This window comes from Dendrobates tinctorius, unplaced genomic scaffold, assembly GCF_039654945.1.
Source record: "Dendrobates tinctorius isolate UK_male_01 unplaced genomic scaffold, ASM3965494v1 ptg000045l, whole genome shotgun sequence".
NCBI lineage: Eukaryota > Metazoa > Chordata > Amphibia > Anura > Dendrobatidae > Dendrobates > Dendrobates tinctorius.
Genome location: NW_027361713.1, coordinates 21776864 through 21793391, shown reverse-complemented (window position 1 = coordinate 21793391; position 16528 = coordinate 21776864).

The window sequence follows — 16528 nt, the reverse complement described above, 5'->3', positions numbered from 1 at the left end:
AACGTCCCAGCTTGGGTAGAAATCGAGACATATTTTAATAAAAACAAAACTCTTTTAAGCGCAATTCTAGAGTGTTTGGGGTCTACTCCTTTACGTTATGACTCCCCAATAATCTCCGCAACTCTCTCTGCATGGAAGCAACTGGCTAAGCCGCAGGTTAAGAGAAACAGAAGCCAGAGATACGTTCAATTAAAAAATATCCCTATCAAATTTCTTGGTTTACTAATGGATAAAAAAATCCCGAAAGAATGGATAAAATTTGGTATTAAGGTGATAGGAGATTTGTTCGATGGTAAGAAATTTATAAGCAACGAATCTTTAATATCTCAAAATAATTTTTCTTGCCAGGATTTGGAACTCCTTCCCTCGATTAAGAAAAATATCTCAAAATTTTTGAAAAAAAATCTTACATTACAGAATCTACAAGTTTGCTACTTTGTAATCCTAATGTTAAGGTCCATTGGAGATCAAGAAATATATATGATTTTTTGAACGGCTCTGAAATTGGAGAAAAGACTCCATATATGATTAAATGGGAGAGCGATTTTGATACTCTATTCTCTCTGGAACAATGGGAGCTGGCTCTTAAACAGACATATTCATCCAACATTTGCGCATCCCTACATGAATCCTTTTACAAACTGACATCTAGGTGGTACTATACTCCTGTGAAGCTGGCCAGGATGTTCCCAGGTAGATCCCCAGATTGTTGGAGAGATTGCGGATTCACAGGTACACTATTACATGTATTCTGGGAATGTCCTAAAATCAGGCCCATTTGGATAGAAATCTCTAGAACAATTAATATTCTGACTAAACAAAACATCACCCTTACGCCACAGATGGCATTACTGTCCATAGGTTTAGAAGTGATTCATACATCTCATATCCCAACAGTTATCCACCTTTTTCTAATAACTAAAAATGCCATAGCATCCTTATGGAACGAAGAGGCTACTCCCAAAATTAGTGATATTGTAGACAAGATGTCATTACATTGCTCATACGAAAAAAGCCATGCTTTGGCAAATGACTACTTCAGTACATATAGCAAAAGGTGGAATTCTTGGATAAGATTTACCTCTGATCAGAATTTCTCCTAATTGAACTGCTCTTGGTCTCTCCCACTATGTGATTTTTTTTTATTTTTATTGCTGATATCTCTCCTCTCTGAATTTATCTGGTAAAAACGCGCATTACTCTCTTAAAACAGAATACAAGGTAACTCATTACGTTTGTTTATTTTAGGATTATCTCTTGGTTCATGACAATATACCACACTACTGTTAAGTGTTATTGTTAGGTGTATTGTTACTCCTACTGATCTACTCAATGTAATACATTACTGTTATTTTGTATATTATCCTGAACCCTACTGTCAACAGTATGCTGTAAAAATACTACTGTTAACTTTATGTAAAATTTTTAATAAAGTTATTGAAAATGGAGAAAATTCAAAACATTCATTATTCAATAGGGCCCAAACTATCAAAAACCAGCGGTTTCAATGAACACTCATTTCTTGGTAGAATCATGCAGGACTGAAATTTTTGATGTTTTTCTACTCCTCTCATGAGCCCAAACAAGTCTCTAAAAGCATGAGTTTGCAACTACTTTACTTTTGGAGAAAATTCAAAACATTCATTATTCAATAGAGCCCAATAGCAAAAATCAGGTTTTGAATGAAGAATCACATTTCTTGGTAGAATCATGCAGGATTGAAATTTTTGATGGTTTTTTACTCCTCTCAACAGCCCAAACAAGTTTCTAAAAGGATGAGTTTGCAACTACTTTACTTTTGGAGAAAATTCAAAACATTCATTATTCAAAAGGGCCCAAACTATCAAAAACCATCGGTTTCAATGAACACACATTTCTTGGTAGAATCATGCAGGACTGAAATTTTTGATGTTTTTCTACTCCTCTCATGAGCCCAAACAAGTCTCTAAAAGCATGAGTTTGCAACTACTTTACTTTTGGAGAAAATTCAAAACATTCATTATTCAATAGAGCCCAATAGCAAAAATCAGGTTTTGAATGAAGAATCACATTTCTTGGTAAAATCATGCAGGATTGAAATTTTTGATGGTTTTTTACTCCTCTCAACAGCCCAAACAAGTTTCTAAAAGGATGAGTTTGCAACTACTTTACTTTTGGAGAAAATTCAAAACATTCATTATTCAATAGGGCCCAAACTATCAAAAACCAGCGGTTTCAATGAACACACATTTCTTGGTAGAATCATGCAGGACTGAAATTTTTGATGTTTTTCTACTCCTCTCATGAGCCCAAACAAGTATCTAAAAGCATGAGTTTGCAACTACTTTACTTTTGGAGAAAATTCAAAACATTCACTATTCAATAGAGCCCAATAGCAAAAATCAGGTTTTGAATGAAGAATCACATTTCTTAGTAAAATCATGCAGGATTGAAATTTTTGATGGTTTTTTACTCCTCTCAACAGCCCAAACAAGTTTCTAAAAGGATGAGTTTGCAACTACTTTACTTTTGGAGAAAATTCAAAACATTCATTATTCAATAGGGCCCAAACTATCAAAAACCAGCGGTTTCAATGAACACACATTTCTTGGTAGAATCATGCAGGACTGAAATTTTTGATGTTTTTCTACTCCTCTCATGAGCCCAAACAAGTCTCTAAAAGCATGAGTTTGCAACTACTTTACTTTTGGAGAAAATTCAAAACATTCATTATTCAATAGAGCCCAATAGCAAAAATCAGGTTTTGAATGAAGAATCACATTTCTTGGTAGAATCATGCAGGATTGAAATTTTTGATGGTTTTTTACTCCTCTCAACAGCCCAAACAAGTTTCTAAAAGGATGAGTTTGCAACTACTTTACTTTTGGAGAAAATTCAAAACATTCATTATTCAATAGGGCCCAAACTATCAAAAACCAGCGGTTTGAATGAACACACATTTCTTGGTAGAATCATGCAGGACTGAAATTTTTGATGTTTTTCTACTCCTCTCATGAGCCCAAACAAGTATCTAAAAGCATGAGTTTGCAACTACTTTACTTTTGGAGAAAATTCAAAACATTCACTATTCAATAGAGCCCAATAGCAAAAATCAGGTTTTGAATGAAGAATCACATTTCTTAGTAAAATCATGCAGGATTGAAATTTTTGATGGTTTTTACTCCTCTCAACAGCCCAAACAAGTTTCTAAAAGGATGAGTTTGCAACTACTTTACTTTTGGAGAAAATTCAAAACATTCATTATTCAATAGGGCCCAAACTATCAAAAACCAGCGGTTTCAATGAACACACATTTCTTGGTAGAATCATGCAGGACTGAAATTTTTGATGTTTTTCTACTCCTCTCATGAGCCCAAACAAGTCTCTAAAAGCATGAGTTTGCAACTACTTTACTTTTGGAGAAAATTCAAAACATTCATTATTCAATAGAGCCCAATAGCAAAAATCAGGTTTTGAATGAAGAATCACATTTCTTGGTAGAATCATGCAGGATTGAAATTTTTGATGGTTTTTTACTCCTCTCAACAGCCCAAACAAGTTTCTAAAAGGATGAGTTTGCAACTACTTTACTTTTGGAGAAAATTCAAAACATTCATTATTCAATAGGGCCCAAACTATCAAAAACCAGCGGTTTCAATGAACACACATTTCTTGGTAGAATCATGCAGGACTGAAATTTTTGATGTTTTTCTACTCCTCTCATGAGCCCAAACAAGTCTCTAAAAGCATGAGTTTGCAACTACTTTACTTTTGGAGAAAATTCAAAACATTCATTATTCAATAGAGCCCAATAGCAAAAATCAGGTTTTGAATGAAGAATCACATTTCTTGGTAGAATCATGCAGGATTGAAATTTTTGATGGTTTTTTACTCCTCTCAACAGCCCAAACAAGTTTCTAAAAGGATGAGTTTGCAACTACTTTACTTTTGGAGAAAATTCAAAACATTCATTATTCAATAGGGCCCAAAATATCAAAAACCAGCGGTTTCAATGAACACACATTTCTTGGTAGAATCATGCAGGACTGAAATTTTTGATGTTTTTCTACTCCTCTCATGAGCCCAAACAAGTCTCTAAAAGCATGAGTTTGCAACTACTTTACTTTTGGAGAAAATTCAAAACATTCACTATTCAATAGAGCCCAATAGCAAAAATCAGGTTTTGAATGAAGAATCACATTTCTTGGTAGAATCATGCAGGATTGAAATTTTTGATGTTTTTTACTCCTCTCAAGAGCCCAAACAAGTTTCTAAAAGGATGAGTTTGCAACTACTTTACTTTTGGAGAAAATTCAAAACATTCATTATTCAATAGGGCCCAAACTATCAAAAACCAGCGGTTTGAATGAACGCACATTTCTTGGTAGAATCATGCAGGACTGAAATTTTTGATGTTTTTCTACTCCTCTCATGAGCCCAAACAAGTCTCTAAAAGCATGAGTTTGCAACTACTTTACTTTTGGAGAAAATTCAAAACATTCATTATTCAATAGAGCCCAATAGCAAAAATCAGGTTTTGAATGAAGAATCACATTTCTTGGTAGAATCATGCAGGATTGAAATTTTTGATGGTTTTTTACTCCTCTCAACAGCCCAAACAAGTTTCTAAAAGGATGAGTTTGCAACTACTTTACTTTTGGAGAAAATTCAAAACATTCATTATTCAATAGGGCCCAAACTATCAAAAACCAGCGGTTTCAATGAACACACATTTCTTGGTAGAATCATGCAGGACTGAAATTTTTGATGTTTTTCTACTCCTCTCATGAGCCCAAAGAAGTCTCTAAAAGCATGAGTTTGCAACTACTTTACTTTTGGAGAAAATTCAAAACATTCATTATTCAATAGAGCCCAATAGCAAAAATCAGGTTTTGAATGAAGAATCACATTTCTTGGTAGAATCATGCAGGATTGAAATTTTTGATGGTTTTTTACTCCTCTCAACAGCCCAAACAAGTTTCTAAAAGGATGAGTTTGCAACTACTTTACTTTTGGAGAAAATTCAAAACATTCATTATTCAATAGGGCCCAAAATATCAAAAACCAGCGGTTTCAATGAACACACATTTCTTGGTAGAATCATGCAGGACTGAAATTTTTGATGTTTTTCTACTCCTCTCATGAGCCCAAACAAGTCTCTAAAAGCATGAGTTTGCAACTACTTTACTTTTGGAGAAAATTCAAAACATTCACTATTCAATAGAGCCCAATAGCAAAAATCAGGTTTTGAATGAAGAATCACATTTCTTGGTAGAATCATGCAGGATTGAAATTTTTGATGTTTTTTACTCCTCTCAAGAGCCCAAACAAGTTTCTAAAAGGATGAGTTTGCAACTACTTTACTTTTGGAGAAAATTCAAAACATTCATTATTCAATAGGGCCCAAACTATCAAAAACCAGCGGTTTGAATGAACGCACATTTCTTGGTAGAATCATGCAGGACTGAAATTTTTGATGTTTTTCTACTCCTCTCATGAGCCCAAACAAGTCTCTAAAAGCATGAGTTTGCAACTACTTTACTTTTGGAGAAAATTCAAAACATTCATTATTCAATAGAGCCCAATAGCAAAAATCAGGTTTTGAATGAAGAATCACATTTCTTGGTAGAATCATGCAGGATTGAAATTTTTGATGGTTTTTTACTCCTCTCAACAGCCCAAACAAGTTTCTAAAAGGATGAGTTTGCAACTACTTTACTTTTGGAGAAAATTCAAAACATTCATTATTCAATAGGGCCCAAACTATCAAAAACCATCGGTTTCAATGAACACACATTTCTTGGTAGAATCATGCAGGACTGAAATTTTTGATGTTTTTCTACTCCACTCATGAGCCCAAACAAGTCTCTAAAAGCATGAGTTTGCAACTACTTTACTTTTGGAGAAAATTCAAAACATTCATTATTCAATAGAGCCCAATAGCAAAAATCAGGTTTTGAATGAAGAATCACATTTCTTGGTAGAATCATGCAGGATTGAAATTTTTGATGGTTTTTTACTCCTCTCAACAGCCCAAACAAGTTTCTAAAAGGATGAGTTTGCAACTACTTTACTTTTGGAGAAAATTCAAAACATTCATTATTCAATAGGGCCCAAACTATCAAAAACCAGCGGTTTCAATGAACACACATTTCTTGGTAGAATCATGCAGGACTGAAATTTTTGATGTTTTTCTACTCCTCTCATGAGCCCAAACAAGTCTCTAAAAGCATGAGTTTGCAACTACTTTACTTTTGGAGAAAATTCAAAACATTCACTATTCAATAGAGCCCAATAGCAAAAATCAGGTTTTGAATGAAGAATCACATTTCTTGGTAAAATCATGCAGGATTGAAATTTTTGATGGTTTTTTACTCCTCTCAACAGCCCAAACAAGTTTCTAAAAGGATGAGTTTGCAACTACTTTACTTTTGGAGAAAATTCAAAACATTCATTATTCAATAGGGCCCAAACTATCAAAAACCAGCGGTTTCAATGAACACACATTTCTTGGTAGAATCATGCAGGACTGAAATTTTTGATGTTTTTCTACTCCTCTCATGAGCCCAAACAAGTCTCTAAAAGCATGAGTTTGCAACTACTTTACTTTTGGAGAAAATTCAAAACATTCATTATTCAATAGAGCCCAATAGCAAAAATCAGGTTTTGAATGAAGAATCACATTTCTTGGTAGAATCATGCAGGATTGAAATTTTTGATGGTTTTTTACTCGTCTCAACAGCCCAAACAAGTTTCTAAAAGGATGAGTTTGCAACTACTTTACTTTTGGAGAAAATTCAAAACATTCATTATTCAATAGGGCCCAAACTATCAAAAACCAGCGGTTTCAATGAACACACATTTCTTGGTAGAATCATGCAGGACTGAAATTTTTGATGTTTTTCTACTCCTCTCATGAGCCCAAACAAGTATCTAAAAGCATGAGTTTGCAACTACTTTACTTTTGGAGAAAATTCAAAACATTCACTATTCAATAGAGCCCAATAGCAAAAATCAGGTTTTGAATGAAGAATCACATTTCTTAGTAAAATCATGCAGGATTGAAATTTTTGATGGTTTTTTACTCCTCTCAAGAGCCCAAACAAGTTTCTAAAAGGATGAGTTTGCAACTACTTTACTTTTGGAGAAAATTCAAAACATTCATTATTCAATAGGGCCCAAACTATCAAAAACCAGCGGTTTGAATGAACGCACATTTCTTGGTAGAATCATGCAGGACTGAAATTTTTGATGTTTTTCTACTCCTCTCATGAGCCCAAACAAGTCTCTAAAAGCATGAGTTTGCAACTACTTTACTTTTGGAGAAAATTCAAAACATTCATTATTCAATAGAGCCCAATAGCAAAAATCAGGTTTTGAATGAAGAATCACATTTCTTGGTAGAATCATGCAGGATTGACATTTTTGATGGTTTTTTACTCCTCTCAACAGCCCAAACAAGTTTCTAAAAGGATGAGTTTGCAACTACTTTACTTTTGGAGAAAATTCAAAACATTCATTATTCAATAGGGCCCAAACTATCAAAAACCAGTGGTTTCAATGAACACACATTTCTTGGTAGAATCATGCAGGACTGAAATTTTTGATGTTTTTCTACTCCTCTCATGAGCCCAAACAAGTCTCTAAAAGCATGAGTTTGCAACTACTTTACTTTTGGAGAAAATTCAAAACATTCACTATTCAATAGAGCCCAATAGCAAAAATCAGGTTTTGAATGAAGAATCACATTTCTTGGTAAAATCATGCAGGATTGAAATTTTTGATCGTTTTTTACTCCTCTCAACAGCCCAAACAAGTTTCTAAAAGGATGAGTTTGCAACTACTTTACTTTTGGAGAAAATTCAAAACATTCATTATTCAATAGGGCCCAAACTATCAAAAACCAGCGGTTTCAATGAACACACATTTCTTGGTAGAATCATGCAGGACTGAAATTTTTGATGTTTTTCTACTCCTCTCATGAGCCCAAACAAGTCTCTAAAAGCATGAGTTTGCAACTACTTTACTTTTGGAGAAAATTCAAAACATTCATTATTCAATAGAGCCCAATAGCAAAAATCAGGTTTTGAATGAAGAATCACATTTCTTGGTAGAATCATGCAGGATTGAAATTTTTGATGGTTTTTTACTCCTCTCAACAGCCCAAACAAGTTTCTAAAAGGATGAGTTTGCAACTACTTTACTTTTGGAGAAAATTCAAAACATTCATTATTCAAAAGGGCCCAAACTATCAAAAACCATCGGTTTCAATGAACACACATTTCTTGGTAGAATCATGCAGGACTGAAATTTTTGATGTTTTTCTACTCCTCTCATGAGCCCAAACAAGTCTCTAAAAGCATGAGTTTGCAACTACTTTACTTTTGGAGAAAATTCAAAACATTCATTATTCAATAGAGCCCAATAGCAAAAATCAGGTTTTGAATGAAGAATCACATTTCTTGGTAAAATCATGCAGGATTGAAATTTTTGATGGTTTTTTACTCCTCTCAACAGCCCAAACAAGTTTCTAAAAGGATGAGTTTGCAACTACTTTACTTTTGGAGAAAATTCAAAACATTCATTATTCAATAGGGCCCAAACTATCAAAAACCAGCGGTTTGAATGAACACACATTTCTTGGTAGAATCATGCAGGACTGAAATTTTTGATGTTTTTCTACTCCTCTCATGAGCCCAAACAAGTATCTAAAAGCATGAGTTTGCAACTACTTTACTTTTGGAGAAAATTCAAAACATTCACTATTCAATAGAGCCCAATAGCAAAAATCAGGTTTTGAATGAAGAATCACATTTCTTAGTAAAATCATGCAGGATTGAAATTTTTGATGGTTTTTTACTCCTCTCAACAGCCCAAACAAGTTTCTAAAAGGATGAGTTTGCAACTACTTTACTTTTGGAGAAAATTCAAAACATTCATTATTCAATAGGGCCCAAACTATCAAAAACCAGCGGTTTCAATGAACACACATTTCTTGGTAGAATCATGCAGGACTGAAATTTTTGATGTTTTTCTACTCCTCTCATGAGCCCAAACAAGTCTCTAAAAGCATGAGTTTGCAACTACTTTACTTTTGGAGAAAATTCAAAACATTCATTATTCAATAGAGCCCAATAGCAAAAATCAGGTTTTGAATGAAGAATCACATTTCTTGGTAGAATCATGCAGGATTGAAATTTTTGATGGTTTTTTACTCCTCTCAACAGCCCAAACAAGTTTCTAAAAGGATGAGTTTGCAACTACTTTACTTTTGGAGAAAATTCAAAACATTCATTATTCAATAGGGCCCAAACTATCAAAAACCAGCGGTTTCAATGAACACACATTTCTTGGTAGAATCATGCAGGACTGAAATTTTTGATGTTTTTCTACTCCTCTCATGAGCCCAAACAAGTCTCTAAAAGCATGAGTTTGCAACTACTTTACTTTTGGAGAAAATTCAAAACATTCATTATTCAATAGAGCCCAATAGCAAAAATCAGGTTTTGAATGAAGAATCACATTTCTTGGTAGAATCATGCAGGATTGAAATTTTTGATGGTTTTTTACTCCTCTCAACAGCCCAAACAAGTTTCTAAAAGGATGAGTTTGCAACTACTTTACTTTTGGAGAAAATTCAAAACATTCATTATTCAATAGGGCCCAAACTATCAAAAACCAGCGGTTTCAATGAACACACATTTCTTGGTAGAATCATGCAGGACTGAAATTTTTGATGTTTTTCTACTCCTCTCATGAGCCCAAACAAGTATCTAAAAGCATGAGTTTGCAACTACTTTACTTTTGGAGAAAATTCAAAACATTCACTATTCAATAGAGCCCAATAGCAAAAATCAGGTTTTGAATGAAGAATCACATTTCTTAGTAAAATCATGCAGGATTGAAATTTTTGATGGTTTTTACTCCTCTCAACAGCCCAAACAAGTTTCTAAAAGGATGAGTTTGCAACTACTTTACTTTTGGAGAAAATTCAAAACATTCATTATTCAATAGGGCCCAAACTATCAAAAACCAGCGGTTTCAATGAACACACATTTCTTGGTAGAATCATGCAGGACTGAAATTTTTGATGTTTTTCTACTCCTCTCATGAGCCCAAACAAGTCTCTAAAAGCATGAGTTTGCAACTACTTTACTTTTGGAGAAAATTCAAAACATTCATTATTCAATAGAGCCCAATAGCAAAAATCAGGTTTTGAATGAAGAATCACATTTCTTGGTAGAATCATGCAGGATTGAAATTTGTGATGGTTTTTTACTCCTCTCAACAGCCCAAACAAGTTTCTAAAAGGATGAGTTTGCAACTACTTTACTTTTGGAGAAAATTCAAAACATTCATTATTCAATAGGGCCCAAACAATCAAAAACCATCGGTTTCAATGAACACACATTTCTTGGTAGAATCATGCAGGACTGAAATTTTTGATGTTTTTCTACTCCTCTCATGAGCCCAAACAAGTCTCTAAAAGCATGAGTTTGCAACTACTTTACTTTTGGAGAAAATTCAAAACATTCATTATTCAATAGAGCCCAATAGCAAAAATCAGGTTTTGAATGAAGAATCACATTTCTTGGTAGAATCATGCAGGATTGAAATTTTTGATGGTTTTTTACTCCTCTCAACAGCCCAAACAAGTTTCTAAAAGGATGAGTTTGCAACTACTTTACTTTTGGAGAAAATTCAAAACATTCATTATTCAATAGGGCCCAAACTATCAAAAACCAGCGGTTTCAATGAACACACATTTCTTGGTAGAATCATGCAGGACTGAAATTTTTGATGTTTTTCTACTCCTCTCATGAGCCCAAACAAGTATCTAAAAGCATGAGTTTGCAACTACTTTACTTTTGGAGAAAATTCAAAACATTCACTATTCAATAGAGCCCAATAGCAAAAATCAGGTTTTGAATGAAGAATCACATTTCTTAGTAAAATCATGCAGGATTGAAATTTTTGATGGTTTTTTACTCCTCTCAAGAGCCCAAACAAGTTTCTAAAAGGATGAGTTTGCAACTACTTTACTTTTGGAGAAAATTCAAAACATTCATTATTCAATAGGGCCCAAACTATCAAAAACCAGCGGTTTGAATGAACACACATTTCTTGGTAGAATCATGCAGGACTGAAATTTTTGATGTTTTTCTACTCCTCTCATGAGCCCAAACAAGTCTCTAAAAGCATGAGTTTGCAACTACTTTACTTTTGGAGAAAATTCAAAACATTCATTATTCAATAGAGCCCAATAGCAAAAATCAGGTTTTGAATGAAGAATCACATTTCTTGGTAGAATCATGCAGGATTGAAATTTTTGATGGTTTTTTACTCCTATCAACAGCCCAAACAAGTTTCTAAAAGGATGAGTTTGCAACTACTTTACTTTTGGAGAAAATTCAAAACATTCATTATTCAATAGGGCCCAAACTATCAAAAACCAGCGGTTTCAATGAACACACATTTCTTGGTAGAATCATGCAGGACTGAAATTTTTGATGTTTTTCTACTCCTCTCATGAGCCCAAACAAGTCTCTAAAAGCATGAGTTTGCAACTACTTTACTTTTGGAGAAAATTCAAAACATTCATTATTCAATAGAGCCCAATAGCAAAAATCAGGTTTTGAATGAAGAATCACATTTCTTGGTAGAATCATGCAGGATTGAAATTTTTGATGGTTTTTTACTCCTCTCAACAGCCCAAACAAGTTTCTAAAAGGATGAGTTTGCAACTACTTTACTTTTGGAGAAAATTCAAAACATTCATTATTCAATAGGGCCCAAACTATCAAAAACCAGCGGTTTCAATGAACACACATTTCTTGGTAGAATCATGCAGGACTGAAATTTTTGATGTTTTTCTACTCCTCTCATGAGCCCAAACAAGTCTCTAAAAGCATGAGTTTGCAACTACTTTACTTTTGGAGAAAATTCAAAACATTCACTATTCAATAGAGCCCAATAGCAAAAATCAGGTTTTGAATGAAGAATCACATTTCTTGGTAAAATCATGCAGGATTGAAATTTTTGATGGTTTTTTACTCCTCTCAACAGCCCAAACAAGTTTCTAAAAGGATGAGTTTGCAACTACTTTACTTTTGGAGAAAATTCAAAACATTCATTATTCAATAGGGCCCAAACTATCAAAAACCAGCGGTTTCAATGAACACACATTTCTTGGTAGAATCATGCAGGACTGAAATTTTTGATGTTTTTCTACTCCTCTCATGAGCCCAAACAAGTCTCTAAAAGCATGAGTTTGCAACTACTTTACTTTTGGAGAAAACTCAAAACATTCATTATTCAATAGAGCCCAATAGCAAAAATCAGGTTTTGAATGAAGAATCACATTTCTTGGTAGAATCATGCAGGATTGAAATTTTTGATGGTTTTTTACTCCTCTCAACAGCCCAAACAAGTTTCTAAAAGGATGAGTTTGCAACTACTTTACTTTTGGAGAAAATTCAAAACATTCATTATTCAATAGGGCCCAAACTATCAAAAACCAGCGGTTTCAATGAACACACATTTCTTGGTAGAATCATGCAGGACTGAAATTTTTGATGTTTTTCTACTCCTCTCATGAGCCCAAACAAGTCTCTAAAAGCATGAGTTTGCAACTACATTACTTTTGGAGAAAATTCAAAACATTCATTATTCAATAGAGCCCAATAGCAAAAATCAGGTTTTGAATGAAGAATCACATTTCTTGGTAAAATCATGCAGGATTGAAATTTTTGATGGTTTTTTACTCGTCTCAACATCCCAAACAAGTTTCTAAAAGGATGAGTTTGCAACTACTTTACTTTTGGAGAAAATTCAAAACATTCATTATTCAATAGGGCCCAAACTATCAAAAACCAGCGGTTTCAATGAACACACATTTCTTGGTAGAATCATGCAGGACTGAAATTTTTGATGTTTTTCTACTCCTCTCATGAGCCCAAACAAGTATCTAAAAGCATGAGTTTGCAACTACTTTACTTTTGGAGAAAATTCAAAACATTCACTATTCAATAGAGCCCAATAGCAAAAATCAGGTTTTGAATGAAGAATCACATTTCTTAGTAAAATCATGCAGGATTGAAATTTTTGATGGTTTTTTACTCCTATCAAGAGCCCAAACAAGTTTCTAAAAGGATGAGTTTGCAACTACTTTACTTTTGGAGAAAATTCAAAACATTCATTATTCAATAGGGCCCAAACTATCAAAAACCAGCGGTTTGAATGAACACACATTTCTTGGTAGAATCATGCAGGACTGAAATTTTTGATGTTTTTCTACTCCTCTCATGAGCCCAAACAAGTCTCTAAAAGCATGAGTTTGCAACTACTTTACTTTTGGAGAAAATTCAAAACATTCATTATTCAATAGAGCCCAATAGCAAAAATCAGGTTTTGAATGAAGAATCACATTTCTTGGTAGAATCATGCAGGATTGAAATTTTTGATGGTTTTTTACTCCTCTCAACAGCCCAAACAAGTTTCTAAAAGGATGAGTTTGCAACTACTTTACTTTTGGAGAAAATTCAAAACATTCATTATTCAATAGGGCCCAAACTATCAAAAACCAGCGGTTTCAATGAACACACATTTCTTGGTAGAATCATGCAGGACTGAAATTTTTGATGTTTTTCTACTCCTCTCATGAGCCCAAACAAGTCTCTAAAAGCATGAGTTTGCAACTACTTTACTTTTGGAGAAAATTCAAAACATTCATTATTCAATAGAGCCCAATAGCAAAAATCAGGTTTTGAATGAAGAATCACATTTCTTGGTAGAATCATGCAGGATTGAAATTTTTGATGGTTTTTTACTCCTCTCAACAGCCCAAACAAGTTTCTAAAAGGATGAGTTTGCAACTACTTTACTTTTGGAGAAAATTCAAAACATTCATTATTCAATAGGGCCCAAACTATCAAAAACCAGCGGTTTCAATGAACACACATTTCTTGGTAGAATCATGCAGGACTGAAATTTTTGATGTTTTTCTACTCCTCTCATGAGCCCAAACAAGTCTCTAAAAGCATGAGTTTGCAACTACTTTACTTTTGGAGAAAATTCAAAACATTCACTATTCAATAGAGCCCAATAGCAAAAATCAGGTTTTGAATGAAGAATCACATTTCTTGGTAAAATCATGCAGGATTGCAATTTTTGATGGTTTTTTACTCCTCTCAACAGCCCAAACAAGTTTCTAAAAGGATGAGTTTGCAACTACTTTACTTTTGGAGAAAATTCAAAACATTCATTATTCAATAGGGCCCAAACTATCAAAAACCAGCGGTTTCAATGAACACACATTTCTTGGTAGAATCATGCAGGACTGAAATTTTTGATGTTTTTCTACTCCTCTCATGAGCCCAAACAAGTCTCTAAAAGCATGAGTTTGCAACTACTTTACTTTTGGAGAAAATTCAAAACATTCATTATTCAATAGAGCCCAATAGCAAAAATCAGGTTTTGAATGAAGAATCACATTTCTTGGTAGAATCATGCAGGATGGAAATTTTTGATGGTTTTTTACTCCTCTCAACAGCCCAAACAAGTTTCTAAAAGGATGAGTTTGCAACTACTTTACTTTTGGAGAAAATTCAAAACATTCATTATTCAATAGGGCCCAAACTATCAAAAACCAGCGGTTTCAATGAACACACATTTCTTGGTAGAATCATGCAGGACTGAAATTTTTGATGTTTTTCTACTCCTCTCATGAGCCCAAACAAGTATCTAAAAGCATGAGTTTGCAACTACTTTACTTTTGGAGAAAATTCAAAACATTCACTATTCAATAGAGCCCAATAGCAAAAATCAGGTTTTGAATGAAGAATCACATTTCTTAGTAAAATCATGCAGGATTGAAATTTTTGATGGTTTTTACTCCTCTCAACAGCCCAAACAAGTTTCTAAAAGGATGAGTTTGCAACTACTTTACTTTTGGAGAAAATTCAAAACATTCATTATTCAATAGGGCCCAAACTATCAAAAACCAGCGGTTTCAATGAACACACATTTCTTGGTAGAATCACGCAGGACTGAAATTTTTGATGTTTTTCTACTCCTCTCATGAGCTCAAACAAGTCTCTAAAAGCATGAGTTTGCAACTACTTTACTTTTGGAGAAAATTCAAAACATTCATTATTCAATAGAGCCCAATAGCAAAAATCAGGTTTTGAATGAAGAATCACATTTCTTGGTAGAATCATGCAGGATTGAAATTTTTGATGGTTTTTTACTCCTCTCAACAGCCCAAACAAGTTTCTAAAAGGATGAGTTTGCAACTACTTTACTTTTGGAGAAAATTCAAAACATTCATTATTCAATAGGGCCCAAACTATCAAAAACCATCGGTTTCAATGAACACACATTTCTTGGTAGAATCATGCAGGACTGAAATTTTTGATGTTTTTCTACTCCTCTCATGAGCCCAAACAAGTCTCTAAAAGCATGAGTTTGCAACTACTTTACTTTTGGAGAAAATTCAAAACATTCATTATTCAATAGAGCCCAATAGCAAAAATCAGGTTTTGAATGAAGAATCACATTTCTTGGTAAAATCATGCAGGATTGAAATTTTTGATGGTTTTTTACTCGTCTCAACAGCCCAAACAAGTTTCTAAAAGGATGAGTTTGCAACTACTTTACTTTTGGAGAAAATTCAAAACATTCATTATTCAATAGGGCCCAAACTATCAAAAACCAGCGGTTTCAATGAACACACATTTCTTGGTAGAATCATGCAGGACTGAAATTTTTGATGTTTTTCTACTCCTCTCATGAGCCCAAACAAGTATCTAAAAGCATGAGTTTGCAACTACTTAACTTTTGGAGAAAATTCAAACCATTCACTATTCAATAGAGCCCAATAGCAAAAATCAGGTTTTGAATGAAGAATCACATTTCTTAGTAAAATCATGCAGGATTGAAATTTTTGATGGTTTTTTACTCCTCTCAAGAGCCCAAACAAGTTTCTAAAAGGATGAGTTTGCAACTACTTTACTTTTGGAGAAAATTCAAAACATTCATTATTCAATAGGGCCCAAACTATCAAAAACCAGCGGTTTGAATGAACACACATTTCTTGGTAGAATCATGCAGGACTGAAATTTTTGATGTTTTTCTACTCCTCTCATGAGCCCAAACAAGTATCTAAAAGCATGAGTTTGCAACTACTTTACTTTTGGAGAAAATTCAAAACATTCATTATTCAATAGAGCCCAATAGCAAAAATCAGGTTTTGAATGAAGAATCACATTTCTTGGTAGAATCATGCAGGATTGAAATTTTTGATGGTTTTTTACTCCTCTCAACAGCCCAAACAAGTTTCTAAAAGGATGAGTTTGCAACTACTTTACTTTTGGAGAAAATTCAAAACATTCATTATTCAATAGGGCCCAAACTATCAAAAACCAGCGGTTTCAATGAACACACATTTCTTGGTAGAATCATGCAGGACTGAAATTTTTGATGTTTTTCTACTCCTCTCATGAGCCCAAACAAGTCTCTAAAAGCATGAGTTTGCAACTACTTTACTTTT